The sequence below is a fragment of the Nicotiana tabacum genome, chromosome 12 (genome assembly GCF_000715075.1).
Source record: "Nicotiana tabacum cultivar K326 chromosome 12, ASM71507v2, whole genome shotgun sequence".
Taxonomy (NCBI): domain Eukaryota; kingdom Viridiplantae; phylum Streptophyta; class Magnoliopsida; order Solanales; family Solanaceae; genus Nicotiana; species Nicotiana tabacum.
Window position 1 is genome coordinate 65,422,429 of NC_134091.1, and position 20,612 is coordinate 65,443,040.

The following is a 20,612-nucleotide window of genomic DNA, read 5'->3' on the forward strand; positions in this document are numbered from 1 at the left end:
ATGCGGCCTGGTGTGATAGGCATGTTGCTAGACCCTACGGGCCCTCTAATTGAGATATTATCATCGAGCGCTGCTTGTTGTTGTTGGTCAATGCCTTTGCCCGCGAAAAATAGTTGAAATCAAAAGAGGAATTGCGCAAAACGGATAAATGAGCATAAAGTTATGTCGTTTTAAGGTTTTACACCTTCGCACCTAAAGCTTAAGGAGGAAAGGTTTTAAGGGAATTTAGAGTGCAAGGAATGTCAGATGCGATCATACGAGCACTAACACACCAAATCCCATCAGAACTCCGAAGATACGTGTGCCTTGGCGAGAGTAGTGCTAGGATGGGTGACCCCCTGGGATGTCCTTGTGTTGCATCCCTCTTTTTAGGCAAAATTTGTATCTTACTTCTTTAAAAATATCGGCGGTAGGTCTTATAAATTCACAAATGAGTTTTAAGCAGTGTAAACGATATTTGATTCACACGAAATAATATTTTTTTAAAGCTAACAGTTATGAAAAAAAGCTAAAAATAAATCTATAATAAATAAGGAAGATTTTTACGGGCTTAACACTGTTGCACTTGGCATGTCACTACGCCTTGGCCTCGAAGGCGACATCCGTAAAACGTCTAGTTGCGATGTCGTCATTCCATGCGGCCTAGTGTGATAGGCATATCGCTAGGCCTTACAGGCCCTCTAATTGTGAGATTATCGTTGAGCGCGGCTTGTTGATGTTGGTCAATGCCTTTGCCCGCGAAAAATAGTTGAAATCAAAAGAGGAATTGCGCAAAACGGATAAACGAATGTTAAGTTATGTCGTTTTAAGGTTTTACACCTTCGCACCTAAAGTGAAAGGAGGGAAGGTATTAAGAGAATTTAGAGTGCAAGGAATGTTGGATGCGATCTTATCAGCCCTAATATATCGGATCCTATCAGAACTCCGAAGTGAAGCGTGCCTGGACGAGAGTAGTACTAGGGTGACCCCCTGGGAAGTCCTCGTGTTGCATCCTTCTTTTTAGGCAAAATTTGTATCTTACTTCTTTTAATATATCGGCGGTAGGTCTAATAAATTCACAAATGAGTTTTAAGCAGTGCAAGCGATATTGTTTTTACACAAAATAACAATTTTTTTAAAGCTAATAGTTAGGAAAAAAAATGAAAAAAGCAATATATAGTAAATAAGGAAAATATTTACGGGCTAAACACCGTTGCACTTGACATGTCACTATGCCTTGGCCTCGAAGGCAACATCCGTAAAATGTCTAGTTGCGATGTCGTCGTTCCATGCGGCCTAGTATGATAGGCATGTCGCTAGGCCTTACGGGCCCTCTAATTATGATATTATACGAGCTTGGCTTATTATTGTTGGTCAATGCCTTCACCCGCGAAAAATAGTTGAAATCAAAAGAGGAATTGCGTAAAACGGATAAATGATCGTGAAACTATGTCATTTTAAGGTTTTACACCTTCGCACTTAAAGCGAAAGGAGGGAAGGTATTAAGAGAATTTAGAGTGCAAGGAATGTTATCAGCCCTAATATATCGGATCCTATCAGAACTCCGAAGTGAAGCGTGCCTGGACGAGAGTAGTACTAGGGTGACCCCCTGGGAAGTCCTCGTGTTGCATCCTTCTTTTTAGGCAAAATTTGTATCTTACATCTTTTAATATATCGGCGGTAGGTCTAATAAATTCACAAATGAGTTTTAAGCATTGTAAGCGATATTTGTTTTACACGAAATAACAATATTTTTAAAGCTAATAGTTAGGAAAAAAAATTTAAAAAGCAATATATAGTAAATAAGGAAAATATTTACGGGCTAAACACCGTTGCACTTGACATGTCACTACGCCTTGGCCTCGAATGCGACATCCGTAAAACGTCTAGTTGCGATGTCGTCGTTCCATCTGGACTAGTGTGATAGGCATGTCGCTAGGCCTTACGGGCCCTCTAATTATGATATCATCGTCGATCGCGGCTTGTTGTTGTTGGTCAATGCCTTCACCTGCGAAAAATAGTTGAAATCAAAAGAGAAATTGCGTAAAACGGATAAATGATCGTGAAGTTATGTCAATTTAAGGTTTTACACCTTCGCACCTAAAGCGGAAGGAGGGAAGGTATTAAGAGAATTTAGAGTGCAGGGAATGTCGGATGCGATCATATCAGCACTAACACACCGGATCCCATCAGAACTCCGTAGTTGAGCGTGCTTGGGAGAAAGTAGTACTAGGATTGGTGACCCCCTAGGAAGTCCTCATGTTGCATCCCTCGTTTTAGGAATATTTTGCATCTTACTTCTTTTAATATATCGGCGGTAGGTGTAATAAATTCACAAATGAGTTTTAAGCAGTGTAAACGATATTTGTTTTACACAAAAAAAACATTTTTTTTAAAGCTAATAGTGATGGTAAAAATCAAAAAAGCAATATATAGTAAATAAGGAAAATATTTACGGGCTAAACACCGTTGCACTTGAGATGTCACTACGACTTGGCCTCGAAGACGACATCCGTAAAACGTCTAGTTGCGATGTCATTGTTCCATGCGGCCTAGTGTGATTGCCATGTCGCTAGGCCTTACGGGCCCTCTAATTGAGATATTATCATCGAGGGCGGCTTGTTATTGTTGGTCAATACCTTTGCCCGCAAAAAATAGTTGAAATCAAAAGAGGAATTGCGCAAAATGGATAAATGAGCGTAAAGTTATGTCGTTTTAAGGTTTTACACCTTCGCAACTAAAGCGAAAGGAGGAAAGGTTTTAAGGGAATTTAGAGTGCAAGGAGTGTCGGATGCGATCATACGATCACTAACACACCAAATCCCATCAGAACTCCAAAGTTACGCGTGCCTAGGCAAGAGTAGTGCTATGATTGGTGACCCCATGGGATGTCCTCGTATTGCATCCCTCTTTTTAGACAAAATTTGTATCTAACTTTTTTTAATATATCGGCGGTAAGTCTTATAAATTCACAAATGATTTTTAAGCAGTGTAAACTATATTTTATTTACATGAAATAATATTTTTTTAAAGCTAATAGTTATGAAAAAAATCAAAAAATTAATCTATAATTAATAAGGAAAATATTTACGGGCTTAACACCGTTGCACTTGACATATCACTACGCCTTGGCCTCGAAGACGACATCCGTAAAATGTCTAGTTGCGATGTCGTCATTCCATGTAGCCAAATGTGATAGGCATGTCGCTAGGCCTTACGAGCCCTCTAATTGTGATATTATCATCGAGCGCGGCTTGATATTATTGGTCAATGCCTTTGACCGCGAAAAATGGTTGAAATCAAAATAGGATTTGCGCAAAACGGATAAATGAGCGTAAAGTTATGTAGTTTTAAGGCTTTACACCTTCGCACCTAAAGCGTAAGGAGGAAAGGTTTTAAGGTAATTTAGAGTGCAAGGAATGCCGGATGCGATCATACGAGCACTAATGCACCAAATCCCACCAGAACTCTGCAGTGAAGCGTGCCTGGACGAGAGTAGTACTAGGATGGATGACCCCCGGGAAGTCCTCGTGTTGCATCCCTCTTTTTAGGAAAATTTGTATCTTACTTGTTTTAATATATCGGCGGTAGGCCTAATAAATTCACAAATGAGTTTTGAGTAGTGTAAGCGATACTTGTTTTACACGAAATAACAATTTTTTTTAAAGCTAATACTTTGGAAAATAATTTAAAAAGCAGTAAATAGTAAATAAGGAAAATATTTACGGGCTAAACACCGTTGCACTTGACATGTCACTACGCCTTGGCCTCGAAGGCGACATCCGTAAAACGTCTTGTTGCGATGTCGTCGTTCCATGCGGCCTAGTGTGATAGACATGTCACTAGGCCTTACGGGCCCTCTAATTATGATATTATCGTCGATCGCAGCTTGTTGTTGTTGGTCAATGCCTTCACCCGTGAAAAATAGTTGAAATCAAAAGAGGAATTGCGTAAAACGGATTAATGATCGTAAAGTTATGTCGTTTTAAGGTTTTACACCTTCGCACCTTAAGCGGAAGGAGGGAAGGTATTAAGAGAATTTAGAGTGCAAGGAATTTCGGATGCGATCATATCAGCACTAACACACAGGATCCCATCAGAACTCTGAAGTGAAGAGTGCCCGGACTTGAGTAGCACTAGGATGGGTGACCCCCTGGGAAGTCCTCGTGTTGCATCCCTCTTTTTAGGGAATATTTGTATCTTACTTCTTTTAATATATCGGCGGTAGGTCTAATAAATTCACAAATGAGTTTTAAGCAGTGCAAGCGATATTGTTTTTACACAAAATAACAATTTTTTTAAAGCTAATAGTTAGGAAAAAAATTAAAAAAGCAATATAGAGTAAATAAGGAAAATATTTGCGGGCTAAACACCGTTGCACTTGACATGTCACTATGCCTTGGCCTCGAAGGTGACATCCGTAAAACGTCTAGTTGCGATGTCTTCGTTCTATGTGGCCTAGTGTGATAGGCATGTCGCTAGGCCTTACGGGCCCTCTAATTATGATATTATTGTCGAGCGCGTCTTGTTCTTGTTGGTCAATTCCTTTGCTTACGAAAAATGGTTGAAATCAAAAGACGAATTGCGCAAAACGGATAAATGAGCATAAGGTTATGTCATTTTAAGTTTTTACACCTTCGCACCTAAAGCGGAAGGAGGAAAGGTATTAAGAGAATTTAGAGTGCAAGGGATGTCGGATGCGATCATACGAGCACTAACGCACCAAATCCCATCAGAACCCCCGAAGCTACGCGTGCCTTGGCGAGAGTAGTGCTAGGATGGGTGACCCCCTGGGATGTCCTCGTGTTGCATCCCTCTTTTTAGGCAAAATTTGTATCTTACTTCTTTGAATATATCGGCGGTAGGTCTTATAAATTCACAAATAAGTTTTAAGCAGTGTAAACGATATTTGATTTACACGAAATAATATTTCTTTACAGCTAATAGTTATGAAAAAAATCAAAAAAACCAATATATAGTAAATAAGAAAAATATTTACGGGCTTAACACCATTGCACTTGACATGTCACTACGCTTTGGTCTTGAAGGCGACATCCGTAAATCGTCTAGTTGCGATGTCGTCGTTCGATGCGGCCTAGTGTGATAGGCATGTCGCTAGGCCTTACAGGCCCACAAATTGTGATATTATTATTGAGCGCGGCTTATTGTTGTAGGTCAATGCCTTCGCCCGCGAAAAATAGTTGAAATCAAAAGTGGAATTGAGAAAAATGGATAAATGAGCATAAAGTTATGTCGTTTTAAGGTTTTACACCTTCGCACCTAAAGCGGATGGAGGAAAGGTTTTAAGGGAATTTAGAGTGCATGGAATTTAGGATGGGATCATACGAGCACTAACGCACCAAATCCCATCAGAACACTGAAGTTACGCGTGCCTTGGCGAGAGTAGTGCTAGGATGGGTGACCCCCTGGGATGTCCTCGTGTTTCATCCCTCTTTTTAGGCAAAATTTGTATCTTACTTCTTTTAATATATCGACGGTAGGTCTTATAAATTCACAAATGAGTTTTAAGGAGTGTAAAAGATATTTGATTTACACGAAATAATATTTTTTTAAAAGCTAATAGTTATGAAAAAAATCAAAACAATCAATCTATAGTAAATAAGGAATATATTTACGGGCTTAACACCGTTGCATTTGACATGTCACTACGCCTTGGCCTCGAAGGCGACATCCGTAAAATGTCTAGTTGCGATGTCATCGTTCCATGCAGCCTAGTGTGATACGCATGTCGCTAGGCCTTATGAGCCCTCTAATTGTGATATTACCATCGAGCGCGGCTTGTTCTTGTTAGTCAATGCCTTTGCCCGTGAAAAATAGTTTAAATAAAAAGAGAAATTGCGTAAAACGAATAAATGAGCGTAAAGTTATGTCGTTTTAAGGTTTTACACCTTCGCACCTAAAGCGGAAGGAGGAAAGGTTTTAAGGGAATTTAGAGTGCAAGGAATGTCAAATGCGATCATACGAGCACTAACACACCAAATCCCATCAGAACTCCGAAGTTAAGCATGCCTTGGCGAGAGTAGTGCTAGGATGGGTGACCCCATAGGATGTCCTCGTATTACATTCCTCTTTTAAGGCAAATTTGTATCTTACTTCTTTTAATATATCGGATGTAGGTCTAATAAATTCATAAATGAGTTTTAAGTAGTATAAACAATATTGTTTTTATAGCTAACTGTTATGAAAAAAATCAAAAAGGCAATATATAATAAATAATGAAAATATTTACGGGCTTAACACCATTGCAGTTGACATATCACTATGCCTTGGCTTCGAAGGCGACATCCGTAAAATTTCTAGTTGTGATGTTGTCGTTTTATGCGGCCTAGTGTGATAGGCGTGTCGCTAGGCCTTACGGGCCCTCTAATTGTGATATTATCGTCGAGCGCGGCTTATTGTTATTGGTCAATGCCTTTGCCCGCGAAAAAGAGTTGAAATAAAAATAGGAATTGCGTAAAACGGATAAATGAGCGTAAAGTTATGTCGTTTTACGGTTTTACACCTTTGCACCTAAAGCGGAAGGAGGAAAGGTATTAAGAGAATTTAGAGTGCAAGGAATGTCGGATGCGATCATACTAGCACTAACACACCGGATCCTATCAAAACTCCAAAGTCAAGCGTTTTACACCTTCGCACTATAGTAAGTAGTGAGTTTTAAGTAGTGTAAACGATATTGTTTTTAAAGCTAATAGTTATGAAACAAAATCAAAAAAGCAATCTATAGTAAATAAGGAAAATATTTACGGGCTTAACACCATTGCACTTGACATGTCACTATGCCTTGGCCACGAAGGCGACATCCGCAAAATGTCTAGTTGGGATGTCGTCGTTCCATGCGGCCTAGTGTGATAGGCATGTCTCTAGGCCTTACGGGCCCTCTAATTGTGATATTATCACCGAGCGCGGCTTGTTGTTGTTGGTCAATGCTTTTGCCCGCGAAACATAATTGCAATCAAAAGAGGAATTGCGTAAAATGGATAAATGAGCGTAAAGTTATGTCGTTTTAAGGTTTTACACATTCGCACCTAAAGCGGAAGGAGGAAAGGTATTAAGAGAATTTAGAGTTCCAAGAATGTGGGATGCGATCATACCAGCACTAACGCACCGGATCCCATAAGATATTTTAAGCAGTGTAAACGATATATTATTTACATGAAATAACAATTCTTTTAAAGCTAATAGTAAAGAAAAAAATCAAAAAAGCAATATATAGTAAATAAGAAAAATATTTATAGTCCTAACACCGTGGCACTTGACATGTCACTTCGCCTTGGCCTCGAAGGCGACATCCGTAATACGTCTAGTTGCGATGTCATCGTACCATGCGGCCTAGTGTGATAGGCATGTCTCTAGGCCTTACGGGCTCTCTAATTGTGATATTATCGTCGAGCGTGGCTTGTTTTTGTTAGTCAATGCCTTTGCCCGCGAAACATAGTTGAAATCAAAAGAGGAATTACGTAAAACGGATAAATGAGCGTAAATTTATGTCATTTTAAGGTTTTACACCTTCGCACCTAAAGCGGAAGGAGGGAAGTTATTAAGAGAATTTAGAGTGCAAGGAATGTCGGATGCGATCATACTAGCACTAACACAACGGATCTTATCAGAACTCCGAAGTCAAGCATGCCTGGGCGAGTGTAGTACTAGGATGGGTGACCCCTGGGAAGTCCTCGTGTTGCGTCCCTCTTTTTAGGCAAATTTTATATCTTACTTATTTTAATATATCGGCGGTAGGTCTAATAAATTCGCAAATGAGTTTTAAGCAGTGTAAACGATATTTATTTTACACGAAATAACAATATTTTTAAAGTTAATAGTTATGAAAAAAGTCAAAAAAGCAATATATAGTAAATAAGGAAAATATTTACAGTCTTAACACCGTTGCACTTGACATGTCACTACTCCTTGGCCTCGAAGGCGACATCCATAAAACATCTAGTTGCGATGCTGTCATTCCATGCAGCCTTGTATGATAGGCATGTCTCTAGACCTTACTGGCCCTCCAATTGTGATATTATCGTCGAGCGCGGCTTGTTGTTGTTGGTCAATGCCTTTACACGCGAAACATAGTTGAAATCAAAAGAGGAATTGCGTAAAATGGATAAATTAGCGTATATTTATGTCGTTTTAATATTTTAAACCTACGCACCTAAAGTGGAAGGAGGGAAGTTATTAAGAGAATTTAGAGTTCAAGGAATGTCCGATGCGATCATACCAGCACTAACACACCAGATCCTATCAGAACTCCGAAGTCAAGCGTGCCTGGGCGAGATTAGTACTAGGATGGGTGACCCCTGGGAAGTCCTCGTGTTGTATCCCTCTTTTTAGGGAAATTTTATATCTTACTTCTTTTAATATATCGGCGGTAGGTCTAATAAATTCATAAATGAGTTTTAAGCAGTGTAAACGATATTTGATTTACACGAAATAACAATTTTTTAAAGCTAATAGTTATGAAACAAAATCAAAAAAGCAATCTATAGTAAATAAGGAAAATATTTACGGGCTTAACACTATTGCACTTGACATGTCACTACGCCTTGGCCACGAAGGAGACATCCGTAAAATGTCTAGTTGGGATGCCGTCGTTCCATGCGGCCTAGTGTTGTAGGCATATCTCTAGGCCTTACGGGCCCACTAATTGTGATATTATCGCCGAGCGCGGCTTGTTGTTGTTGGTCAATGCTTTGCCCGCGAAACATAATTGCAATCAAAAGAGCAATTGCGTAAAACGGATAAATGAGCATAAAGTTATGTCATTTTACGGTTTTACACCTTCCCACCTAAAGCGGAAGGAGGAAAGGTATTAAGAGAATTTAGAGTGCTAGGAATGTCGGATGCGATCATATCAGCACTAACGCACCGGATCCCATAAGATATTTTAAGCAGTGTAAACGATATATTTTTTTACATGAAATAACAATTCTTTTAAAGCTAATAGTTATGAAAAAAATGAACAAAGCAATATATAGTACATAAGGAAAATATTTATAGGTTTAACACCATTGCACTTGACATGTCAATACACCTTGGCCTCGAAGGCGACATCCGTAAAATATCTAATTGCGATGTCATCATTCCATGCGGCCTAGAGTGATAGCAAAGTCGCTAGGCCTTACGGGCCCTCTAATTGTGATATTATCGTCAAGCGCGGCTTGTTGTTGTTGGTCAATGCCTTTGCCCGCGAAAAATAGTTGAAATCAAAACAGGAATTGTGTAAAACGGATAAATGAGCGTAATGTTATGTCATTTTAAGGTTTTACACCTTCACACCTAAAGTGGAAGGAGGAAAGGTATTAAGAGAATTTAGAGTGCCAAGAATGCCGGATGCGATCATACTAGCACTAACGCACCGAATCCCATCAGAATTCTGTAGTTGAGCGTTCTTGGACGAGAGTAGTACTAGGATTGGTGACCCCCTGAGAAGTTCTCGTTTTGCATCCCTCTTTTTTGGCAAATTTTGTATCTTACTTCTTTCGATATATCAGCGGTAACTCTAATAAATTCAAAAATGAGTTTTAAGCAGTGTAAACCATATTGTTTTTACAAGAATTAACAATTTTTTTAAAGCTAATAGTTATGAAAAAATCAAAAAATCAATATATAGTAAATAAGGAAAATATTTACGGGCTTAACACCGTTGCACTTGACATGTCACTACGCCTTGTCCTCGAAGGCGACATCCGTAAAACATCATGTTGTGATGTCATCGTTCCATGTGGCCTAGTGTGATAGGCATGTCGCTAGGCCTTACGGGCCATCTAATTATGATATTATCGTCGAGCGCGGCTTGTTGTTGTTTGTCAATGCCTTTCCCCGCGAATAATAGTTGAAATCAAAAGACGAATTGCGTAAACCGGATAAATGAGCGTAAAGTTATGTCATTTTAAAGTTTTATACCTTCGCACCTAAAGCAGAAGAAGGAAAGGTACTAAGAGAATTTAGAGTTCCAGGAATGTCGGATGCGATCATACCAGCACTAATGCACCGGATCCCATAAGATATTCTAAGCACTGTAAACGATATTTTGTTTACACGAAATACAATTTTTTTAAAGCTAATAGTTATGAAAAAAATCAAAAAAGCAATCTATTGTAAATAAGAAAAATATTTACGTGCTTAACACCGTTGCACTTGACATGTCACTATGCCTTGGCCTTGAAGGCTACATCCGTAAAACGTCTAGTTGTGATGTCGTCGTTCCATATGGCCTAGTGTGATAGGCATGTCGCAAGGCCTTACGGGCCCTCTGATTATGATATTATCGTCGAGCGCGGCTTGTTGTTGTTGGTCAATGCCTTTGCCCGCGAAAAATAGTTAAAATCAAAAGACGAATTGCGTAAACCGGATAAATGAGCGTAAAGTTATGTCGTTATAAAGTTTTACACCTTCGCACCTAAAGCGGAAGGAGGAAAGGTTTTAAGAGAATTTAGAGTGCCAGGAATGTCGGATGTGATCATACCAGCACTAACACACCAGATCCCATCAGAACTCCGTAGTTGCGCATGCTTGCGCGAGAGTAGTACTAGGATTGGTGACCCCCCGGGAAGTCCTCGTGTTGCATCCCTCTTTTTAGGCAAAATTTTTATCTTACTTCTTTTCATATATCGGCGGTAGGTCTAATAAATTCACAAATGAGTTTTAAGCAGTGTAAACGATATTTTGTTTTACACGAAATAACAAGTTTTTTAAAGCTAATAGTTATGAATAAATTCAAAAAAGCAATATATAGTAAAAATAAGGAAAATATTTACGAGCTTAACACTGTTGCACTTGACATGTCACTATGCCTTGGCCTCGAAGGCGACATCCGTAAAATGTCTATTTGCGATGTCGTCATTCCATGCGGCATAGTGTGATAGGCATGTCGCTAGGCCTTACGAGCCCTCTAATTGTGATATTATCGTCGAGCGTGGCTTGTTATTATTGGTCATTGCCTTTGCCCGCGAAAAATAGTTGAAATCAAAAGAGGAATTGCGTAAAACGAATAAATGAGCATAAAGTTATGTCGTTTTAAGGTTTTACACCTTCGCACCTAAAGCGGAAGGAGGAAAGGTATTAAGAGAATTTAGAGTGCAAGGAATGTCGGATGCGATCATACCAGCTCTAATGCACCGGATCCCATCAGAACTCCGTAGTTGAGCGTGCTTGGGCGCCCCCTGGGAAGTCCTTGTGTTGCATCCCTCTTTTTAGGCAAAATTTGTATCTTACTTCTTTTAATATATCGGCTGTAGTTCTAATAAATTTACAAATGTGTTTTAAGAAGTGTAAACGATATTTCTTTTTACACGAAATAACAATTTTTTAAAGCTAATAGTTATGAATAAAATCAAAAAGCAATATATAATAAATAAGGAAAATATTTACGGGCTTAACACTGTTGCACTTGACATGTCACTACGCCTTGGCCTCGAAGGCGACATCTGTAAAATGTCTAATTGCGGTGTCGTCGTTCCATGCGGCCTAGTGTGATAGGCATGTCGCTAGGCCTTACGGGCCCTCTAATTATGATATCATCGTCGATCGCGGCTTGTTGTTGTTGGTCAATGCCTTCACCTGCGAAAATTAGTTGAAATCAAAAGAGGATTTGCGTAAAACGGATAAATGATCGTAAATTTATGTCATTTTAAGGTTTTACACCTTCGCACCTAAAGCGGAAGGAGGGAAGGTATTAAGAGAATTTAGAGTGCAAGGAATGTCGGATGCGATCATATCAGCACTATCACACCGGATCCCATCATAACTCCGTAGTTGAGCATGCTTGGGCGAGAGTAGTACTAGGATTGGGGACCCCCTGGGAAGTCCTCATGTTGCATCCCTCGTTTTAGGAATATTTTGTATCTTACTTCTTTTAATATATCGGCGGTAGGTGTAATAAATTCACAAATGAGTTTTAAGCAGTGTAAACGATATTTTGTTTACAAGAAATAATAATATTTTTAAAGCTAATAGTTATTAAAAAAATCAAAAATGCAATAAATAGTAAATAAGGAAAATATTTACGGGCTTAACACCGTTGCACTTGACATGTCACTACGCCTTGGCCTCGAAGATGATAACTATAAAACGTCTAGTTGCGTTGTCGTCGTTCCATGCTGCCTAGTGTGATAGGCATGTCGCTAGGCCTTACGGGCCCTCTAATTGTGATATTATCATCGAGCGCAGCTTGTTGTTGTTGGTCAATGCCTTTGCCCGCGAAAAATAGTTGAAATCAAAAGAGGAATTGCGTAAAATGAATAAATGAGCATAAAGTTATGTCGTTTTAATGTTTTACACCTTCGCACCTAAAGCGGAAGGAGGAAAGGTATTAAGAAAATTTAGAGTGCAAGGAATGTCGGATGCGATCATACCAGCACTAACGTACTGGATCCTATCAGAACTCCGTAGTTGAGCGAGCTTGGGAGAGAGTAGTACTAGGATTGGTGACCCCCTGGGAAGTCCTCGCGTTGCATCCCTCTTTTTAGGCAAAATTCGTTTCTTACTTCTTTTAATATATCGGCGGTAGATCTAATAAATTTACAAATATATTTTAAGTAGTGTAAACGATATTTGTTTTGCAGGAAATAACAAGTTTTTTAAAGCTAATAGTTATGAATAAAATCAAAAAAGCAATATATAGTAAATTAGGAAAATATTTACGGGCTTAACATTGTTGCACTTGACATGTCACTACGCCTTGGCCTCGAAGGCGACATCTCTAAAACGTCTAGTTGTGATGTCGTAGTTCCATGAGTCCTAGTGTGATAGGCATGTCGCTAGGCCTTACGGGCCCTCTAATTGTGATATTATCATCGAGCGCGGCTCGTTGTTGTTGGTCAATGCCTTTGCCCGCAAAAAATAGTTGAAATCAAAAGAGAAATTGCGTAAAACGGATAAATAAGCGTAAAGTTGTCGTTTAAAGGTTTTACACCTTCGCACCTAAAGCGGAAAGAAGGAAAGGTATTAAGAGAATTTAGAGTGCAAGGAATGTCGGATGCGATCATACCAGCACTAACGCACCGGATCCCATCAGAACTCCATAGTTGAGCGTGCTTGGGCGAGAGTAGTACTAGGATTGGTGACCCCCTGGGAAGTCCACGTGTTGCATCCCTCTTTTTAGGCAAAATTTGTATCTTACTTCTTTTAATATATCGGAGCTAGGTCTAATTAATTCACAAATGCGTTTTAAGCAGTGTAAACGATATTTTCGTTACACGAAATAACATTTTTTTAAAGCTAATAGTTATGAAAAAAATCAAAAAAGCAGTATATAGTAAATAAGGAAAATATTTACAAGCTTAACACTGTTTCACTTGACATGTCACTATGCCTTGGCCTCGAAGGTGAAACCGTAAAACGTCTAGTTGCGATGTCGTCGTTCCATGCAGCCTAGTGTGTTAAGCATATCGCTAGGCCTTACGAGCCCTCGAATTATGATATTATCGTCGAGCGCGGCTTGTTGTTGTTGGTCAATGCCTTTGCCCGCAAAAAATAGTTGAAATCAAAAGAGGAATTGCTTAAAACGAATAAATGAGCGTAAAGTTATGTCGTTTTAAGGTTTTATAGCTTCACACCTAAAGCGGAAGGAGGAAAGGTATTAAGAGAATTTAGAGTGCAAGAAATGTCGGATGCGATCTTACCAGCACTAACGCACCGGATCCCATCAGAACTCCGTAGTTGAGCGTGCTTGGGCGAGAGTAGTACTAGGATTGGTGACCCCCTGGGAAGTCCTTGTGTTGCATCCCTCTTTTTTGGTAAAATTTGTATCTTACTTCTTTTCATATATCGGCGGTAGGTGTAATAAATTCACAAATGAGTTTTAAGCAGTGTAAACGATATTTCTTTTACAAGAAATAATAATTTTTTTAAAGCTAATAGTTATGAAAAAAATCAAAAAAGCAACATATAGTAAATAAGGAAAATATTTACGGGCTTAACACCGTAGCACTTGACATGTCACTACGCCTTGGTCTCGAAGGCGACAACCGTAAAATGTCTAGTTGCGATGTCGTCGTTCCGTGCGGCCTAGTGTGATAGGCATATCGCTAGGCCTTACGGTCCCTCTAATTGTGATATTATCGTCGAGCGCGGCTTGTTATTGTTGGTCAATGCCTTTGCCCGCAAAAAATAGTTGAAATCAAAAGAGGAATTGCGTAAAACGAATAAATGAGCGTAGAAACCTGAATCTCAAGGTGCAGACCTGCAATGAACCTCCGCATCCTATCTGCGTCTGTATTGAGTATAATAGTTGCATGGGAAGACAGGTCAGTGAATCTTGCCTCATAGTCGGTCACAGACATATGACCCTGACGGAGTCGCTCAAATTGACCCCGAAGCTCCTCTCTCTCAGAAGGTGGTATGTACTTCTCCAAGAACAAATGTGTAACTTGATCCCTAGTCAAGAGAGGTGAACATGCTGGCCTGCTGAGAAGGTAAGCCTGCCACCATCTGCGCGCCTTGTCCTAAAGCTGAAAGGTGGTAAAATCCACCCCGTTGGACTCCAATATCCCCATCTTCCGGAGCCTATCCTTTCACCGGTGAATGAAATCTTAGGGGTCTTCTGACCGCTCACCCCCAAAGTTAGGTGGGGCAAAGTCTAGTTCATCTGTCCAACCGCTTCTACTGATCAACGATCATGACTGGTACAGCCTCTACAACTGGTTGGGCTCCGCCCGCAAGTACTGCACCCGATGCCTGATAAACAACAGCGGCGTGCCCTAAAGCCTGAGCGATAGGGGGGCGCAGTCATGAAATCTGCTGGGGCTGGCACAGTTATAAGCGCCTCATCTTGCTCCTCAACAACAGGATCCTCCACTGGATCCACTGGTGGTACAACGGGAGCAACTCTAGGATGCCCTCGCCCTAGAGTTGGAGCCCTCCCCCGGCCTCTGCCTCGGCCTCTAGAAACAGGAGGAGCAGCCCCTCTACCGCCTGGTATATCTGCCACGCGCGTTCTCACCATCTGTGAGAGATAAATAGAAAGATACTTAGCACAATATCAATTGCACGATAAGAGAAGTTTCCTAACACCCTATAGCCTCTCGAAGATAAATGCGGATATTTTCGCACCGATCCGTAAGACTCTACTAGGCCTGCTCATGACTTGTAAGACCTATGTGAACCTAAGGCTCTGATAACAAGTTGTTACGATCCAAAACCCATAATAGGTCACGATGACGACTAACGCCAACATTAGGCAAGCCCACAAGTGAAACTACTATTTATTTACCCCCTTTTTACATTTAAAACATCAGTTTCCCTTTTTAAAAGAACAAAACAAGTAAGATCTCATGCAACTATAACTGCTCTTTTCTTAACAAAATTCCAACATAATAAGTACGCCTACTGTAGTGATAGAATGATAAGTACAGCAGTACATAAATACTAAAAGTCCCCAAAATCCAGCTCCTCAAGTACATGAGCAATCTAGAGAATATACAAAATTACTACAACTATTGTCTGAAGGTCATAGACAGAAATAATAAATAAGGTAGAGGGAGACTTCGGTACTGTAGATCGTAGCAAGGCAAGAAGCTCACCGCTAAGTCTCCATAGATGATCGGCTTTGCGCGTGCGTGACCACTGGTAGTACCTATCTTAGTACTTACTCATCAGTGCAGAAGTGTAGCGTGAGTACGAAAAACAATGCGTACCCAGTAAGTATCTAGTCTAACCTTGAAGACGTAGTGATGAGGGATCGACTTAACACTTACTAGAGCTCAAATAACAATATAAATACATAAAGTAGACATGGTGAGTGTACAACAAATAGCAGCGAAGCAAATAAAGTAACTACAGTAAGTCTACATATGAGTCTATATCAAGTTACTAAACACGTCATAACCGGCCTTGAAGGCGCTAACTCAATAATTAACAAACTAAATCAAGTTCCAATTATTAAGCACGAAGTTGCTGAGGCGAACGGCCCGATCCCATAAGAATAGTGGCACTCAGTACTGCCGAGGCGAACGGCCCGATCCCATAAGAATAGTATTACCAACCTGTCGAGGCGAACGACCCGATCCCATAAGAGTAGTGTTACCATCATGCGAAGGCGAACGGCCCGATCCCATAAGAGTAGAGAATTTTACCTCGCTCGCGGAAGCACTTGCGAGATGAGAAGACACGGATTTTTAGTTTATCAAGTATTTTCCAATTTTTCTAAAGTAAGAACCTAAGTCGATATCTTCAATTTAAACCCTCAATCTCAGTCCTAATCAAGACAATTAATACACATGATAGGCATAAACAGTACAATTAAAGGTATGATGTGAATCTAAGTCTACCTTGACATAACATAAAATATAGCTACGTACGGACTCTCGTCACCTCGTGCGTACGTAACTCCCCATAACAAGTAGCACACAACAATAATACACCTAAGGGGATAAGTTCCCTCTTTCAAGGTTAGGCAAGAGACTTTCCCCGGCTCCAAGTCCTCATCCGGCTCTTCAACCTCACTAGAATTCCTCAAACGACGGCGAGGACTCTGAACTAACCAAAAGTCGTATAAACTAATAAATATATGCTCAAAAGTTCATAATTTAGCTATTAGAGTAATTACTCAACCCAATTTGGAAGGTTCCTAAAAGTCACCCCCGGGCCCACGTGCCCGAATTTCAAAAATTTTCGAATATAAATATTACACATGACCTCACGAACTCAAATATATAATTTATTCTCATTTACATAATAGATTTTGTGGTCAAATCTTATTTTTACCAAACCCTAGGTTCTAGCAAAATCTCACAATATTTTCCTTAATTTCATATTAAATCTACCCTTAATCCGTGTATTTAACTAAAGAAATGATAGGGTTCACTTACCTCTTGATGTTGATGAAAATCTTTCACAATTTCTCAAAATCGCCCAAGACCAAGTAGGAAATGAGAGAAAAGAGACCAAGTAGCCCGCATTAAAATCCATTCTTATGAAATCCAAATGTTCAAATTATTTTCTATTTTTAACTAGCACAAGTTTCAGCTTCAATTTTTGCTGGTAGGATTTGTTGTCAAAAGTCGACATTTACGAAGAAAGAGGAAATGTTGGATTTTTGTAGCTCCCATGCAATGAATTAAGTGGAATTTACTCGTAATAAAGTATCTTACTAAGAAAAGGACGAGAGATGGAAATAGGATGGAGAAAAAGTTCGGATTTTATTTTGGAAAATATATTTCAGGGAATACAAAAGGTAATAAGGATTAAAAACATAATAATAATCTTGGTCAAACCAAAAGTGCTAATGAAAAGGTCATATGTTGGACTCAGAATGTCCAACTTATGATTTTTTATTAACATTAACTTAAAAGTAATTTTAATTTTTACAAACATGTAAATAAGAAAAAAAAAATGATTATACCCAAACGCTTTCATAGACTAAAATTGAGAAACAAATTTAATTATCTGCAAAAAAATTGGAAGACAAGTATGATTTTCATTCTTTTAAATGGATAAAAATAATCTTCCTAGCCTGCTCCAAAGGAATATAACAAAATTCCAAACTAAACTCAAAAACATCAATGGATGCTACTCAATAAAAAAGGAAATGTAATGTGTTCCTTTGTTCTTTTATTTCCTTTTTGTGCTTGGATATCAAATTAGCCCATAAATTAAATTAGAAAAAAGGAAATCATAAAAAAAAATACATTTAAAAAATAAAAGTGCCGTGATATCACATGACATGTTGTAGCAGTTTCAATGATACAAGAGTGGGTCATGTGCACAAGTTCAGAAAACAAAAGTCACAAAATGGATTCAAACAAAAGCCTTCGAAAGCCCCTAAAGTTTAATAAATATTGGTTCTTTATTTTTATTATTATTATTATTATTATTATTATTATTATTAAATCATGTTAGGACACTTCATTTGCAAAATTCCAAAACATAGTAAATTTGACCCCACAAAAATTTTTGTCTTCCTGGAGAGGACTACATACAATGTAAAAGGATCATTTGGCAATAGAACACTAATACACTTAGAATAATTTCACTATAGGACAGTACCATGTGCTGATTTGGCTTGAACCAATGCAATGTTTATATAGTTTGAGGTGTGACTTGATTAATGATTTTGTTGTTATTTGAGTGCATGCAGGTCTGATCATATTACGCGAACGGACAAAAACGGAGTCCTAAGTTCTTAAGTCGAGATAGTATTCTGAACAGGGAAATAGGTCATATTTCCCATGTTAACCACTAAATTTTAGGATTTTTTGAAGTTTACGAGTTTTTATATCAAAATCTCAAATTAATGTATAATAATAATCAGATATGCAACGGACTAAATTCTAAATTAAATAAATTTTATATGTTTAATAAATTTTTTAATATAAATACAAAAATTTAGGTAAAAAATTATTGAGTTTACATATATCCGTAATTAATATTATAGATTCGCCCTTAGCTTGATGAATCCCTGATACAATAGTGATAAACTGGCTGGTAAATCTGGTGCCTAATTTGTAACTGTCATCTCCAAATTCGCAAACGAGTTAGTATAGTACTTTGTTTTGATCGCTTAAAAAAGTATTTATTTGTATCTCTTTTTCTTTTGATATATTTTCTTTTTACCATTTCAGAGAAAATCGCGTTCTCCCTCCAGGATGGGTTCAAATTTGGGATTGTTACACAAATAGCCAACCAGATTTAGATTTAATGTTTACTTTTTCTAGCCGGTATACATTGATTATACATAGTTATACATATATTGTACATAAATTATATCTATATTATACATCCGCTACTATTTTAAGTTTAAGAGATTAGGTGGACGACTATTTGGGTTAAATCTTCAAATATGTTAAAAGCACCAGCCAATTATTATGTATTGATAGAAAATGTTGCTCCCAACTCTGATTCTCAATATCTCTTGCTTTGATCTTTCATTACTTGCCACAGGTCAACTTCAAAAACGTCTTATTCTGTGGTAATTGCCTCCATATAATATATTATATTGCTCCCATTCACATTACCTCTACATATATGATTAACGAAATGATATATACACATAAAACACTCGAAAACTGACGAGTTCTCCAGTTAGAAGTATATGAAATAATGGGTATAATTTTCAGTGATGAGATTGATGATGATATTTCTCCTGATTTGGGCTGACAGGTTTTAAATTTAGCAAACTTTGTAGTCAAATTTCAAGTATCTGCAACAAGTCTACCACTCTTAATATTAGTCAATTACTATAATAGATTTGCAGAGTGGACAAAAATTTGGACAGAGGGAGCTAGTTAGCTTCCCTACTTTAATATCGATCATGCTGGTTTCGGAGTTGACATGCATATTATTTGATAACGTCGAGAGAAAAAGAAATGCATTGTAATTTTCTGAAAATGCAGCTTCTAGGAACATACCACCCCTGTAAATATTCCAAAATTCGGTTATAGACAATTTAGAATTGCTAATATTCTATTGTTGAAAGATGAACCACAAGCTTTAATCTAAGAAATCTTAATTAGCAACAAGACAAAGTATATTAGTATTTGACAAAATAGTGAATAGAAGGGAAAGAAAAAAACGCAATTTATCAATTTGCATTAGTAAATTAAAAGATGTGTATAACACTTAAAAAGAAAAAAGAAAAAAGTGATGAAGGTAAGATTAGAACGGATAAGATAATTAAATTCTAATGTGTCGAAGTTAATTAATACTCGATATTATGTCTCAATCAAGCACTTCAGAAAGCCAGGATTACCTTCGAAAAATAGAAAGAAGAAATAATATGCTTTAAAAATACTGGTGAAAACGCGTTTGCAGACACATAAATCTCTGCCAGTTTGTCTTTGACAGACAAAATAAAAGTTAAAAATGTATTACCAAATCTATGGAAGCCAGTAAAATAAAGCAAGTTAATATGTTAAATTCTACCTGCCCTGGTTGTAAACTTACGCAATGTCCAACTCATATATATAAAGCCAGTTACAGATAACAAGTTGACCCAAAAAAAAAAAAAAAAGTTAAACAAAACAAGTGGATATGTTAAATACTAGTATTAGACAAATTATATTAGTCTGCTTCCTCCTTGTCAATTCAACGATATTTTTAAGTATCTGTTTTCTATATTTTGAAGGCAAATATCGAAGGCGTTTTCAACAATTATTGGAAGGGAAAACATTCTTGCAAGATTTCAATTTTAAAAAAAAAAAAAGTTCATCGTACAAATGCTAAATTAATCATTTTCTTTTGTTTTCAAATGACGAATTTATTGAACATTTTATTACGTTCTGAATAAAAGTAAACATTGGATTTAGAAAATCAAAATTGAACAAACATCAATTTGGGAGAAAGTGGGCATGCATACTGTAAAATTCTGCACACTCGGCTCATATTCAGCTTAAGCTTTCTACTCTACGTTAATGAAGATGCAGAGAAGAAGAGCTTCTGTGAAGCTTCGAGAACACAGCAGAAAATGAAAATGAATAAGCTTAACTTCTCATTGATTTAATCCTCTATTTATACAAGTGACTAACTCCTACATCTAATTGGTAGCTCATTAACAACTGTCCAAATTACCACTAACTAACTAACTACCCTTTCTAATAATTAGTTACATAACTAACTCTAGTTTAACTCCTAACTGCTTTTACTTAACCTTGATTCCCAGAACAGCTTCAAGTTATCCC

The 20,612-nt window shown here is 38.0% G+C and overlaps 6 non-coding genes and 12 pseudogenes across 6 annotated transcripts; all 18 read left to right on the forward strand.

Annotated features, from left to right (window-relative positions):
* Positions 1 to 244: 244 nt before the first annotated feature.
* On the forward strand, positions 245 to 363 carry LOC142167592 (5S ribosomal RNA; annotated as a pseudogene).
* A 516-nt stretch (positions 364 to 879) lies between these two features.
* Positions 880 to 994, forward strand: LOC142167595 (5S ribosomal RNA; annotated as a pseudogene).
* A 504-nt stretch (positions 995 to 1,498) lies between these two features.
* Positions 1,499 to 1,613, forward strand: LOC142167601 (5S ribosomal RNA; annotated as a pseudogene).
* A 518-nt stretch (positions 1,614 to 2,131) lies between these two features.
* Positions 2,132 to 2,250, forward strand: LOC142167561 (5S ribosomal RNA). Its single transcript, XR_012697684.1, has one exon. It is a non-coding gene; the product is annotated as a 5S ribosomal RNA (ribosomal RNA).
* A 518-nt stretch (positions 2,251 to 2,768) lies between these two features.
* On the forward strand, positions 2,769 to 2,887 carry LOC142167602 (5S ribosomal RNA; annotated as a pseudogene).
* A 516-nt stretch (positions 2,888 to 3,403) lies between these two features.
* Positions 3,404 to 3,521, forward strand: LOC142167578 (5S ribosomal RNA; annotated as a pseudogene).
* Positions 3,522 to 4,038: 517 nt separating this feature from the next.
* Positions 4,039 to 4,157, forward strand: LOC142167553 (5S ribosomal RNA). The gene has a single exon (XR_012697676.1). It is a non-coding gene; the product is annotated as a 5S ribosomal RNA (ribosomal RNA).
* Positions 4,158 to 4,674: 517 nt separating this feature from the next.
* Positions 4,675 to 4,794, forward strand: LOC142167596 (5S ribosomal RNA; annotated as a pseudogene).
* A 517-nt stretch (positions 4,795 to 5,311) lies between these two features.
* On the forward strand, positions 5,312 to 5,430 carry LOC142167588 (5S ribosomal RNA; annotated as a pseudogene).
* A 518-nt stretch (positions 5,431 to 5,948) lies between these two features.
* Positions 5,949 to 6,067, forward strand: LOC142167589 (5S ribosomal RNA; annotated as a pseudogene).
* Positions 6,068 to 7,566: 1,499 nt separating this feature from the next.
* Positions 7,567 to 7,684, forward strand: LOC142167562 (5S ribosomal RNA). The gene has a single exon (XR_012697685.1). It is a non-coding gene; the product is annotated as a 5S ribosomal RNA (ribosomal RNA).
* Positions 7,685 to 8,201: 517 nt separating this feature from the next.
* On the forward strand, positions 8,202 to 8,319 carry LOC142167532 (5S ribosomal RNA). Its single transcript, XR_012697657.1, has one exon. It is a non-coding gene; the product is annotated as a 5S ribosomal RNA (ribosomal RNA).
* Positions 8,320 to 9,325: 1,006 nt separating this feature from the next.
* Positions 9,326 to 9,444, forward strand: LOC142167590 (5S ribosomal RNA; annotated as a pseudogene).
* A 1,004-nt stretch (positions 9,445 to 10,448) lies between these two features.
* On the forward strand, positions 10,449 to 10,567 carry LOC142167584 (5S ribosomal RNA; annotated as a pseudogene).
* Positions 10,568 to 11,700: 1,133 nt separating this feature from the next.
* Positions 11,701 to 11,819, forward strand: LOC142167586 (5S ribosomal RNA; annotated as a pseudogene).
* A 517-nt stretch (positions 11,820 to 12,336) lies between these two features.
* LOC142167581 (5S ribosomal RNA) lies at positions 12,337 to 12,455 on the forward strand (annotated as a pseudogene).
* Positions 12,456 to 12,971: 516 nt separating this feature from the next.
* LOC142167485 (5S ribosomal RNA) lies at positions 12,972 to 13,090 on the forward strand. The gene has a single exon (XR_012697611.1). It is a non-coding gene; the product is annotated as a 5S ribosomal RNA (ribosomal RNA).
* A 515-nt stretch (positions 13,091 to 13,605) lies between these two features.
* Positions 13,606 to 13,724, forward strand: LOC142167493 (5S ribosomal RNA). The gene has a single exon (XR_012697619.1). It is a non-coding gene; the product is annotated as a 5S ribosomal RNA (ribosomal RNA).
* Positions 13,725 to 20,612: the final 6,888 nt, after the last annotated feature.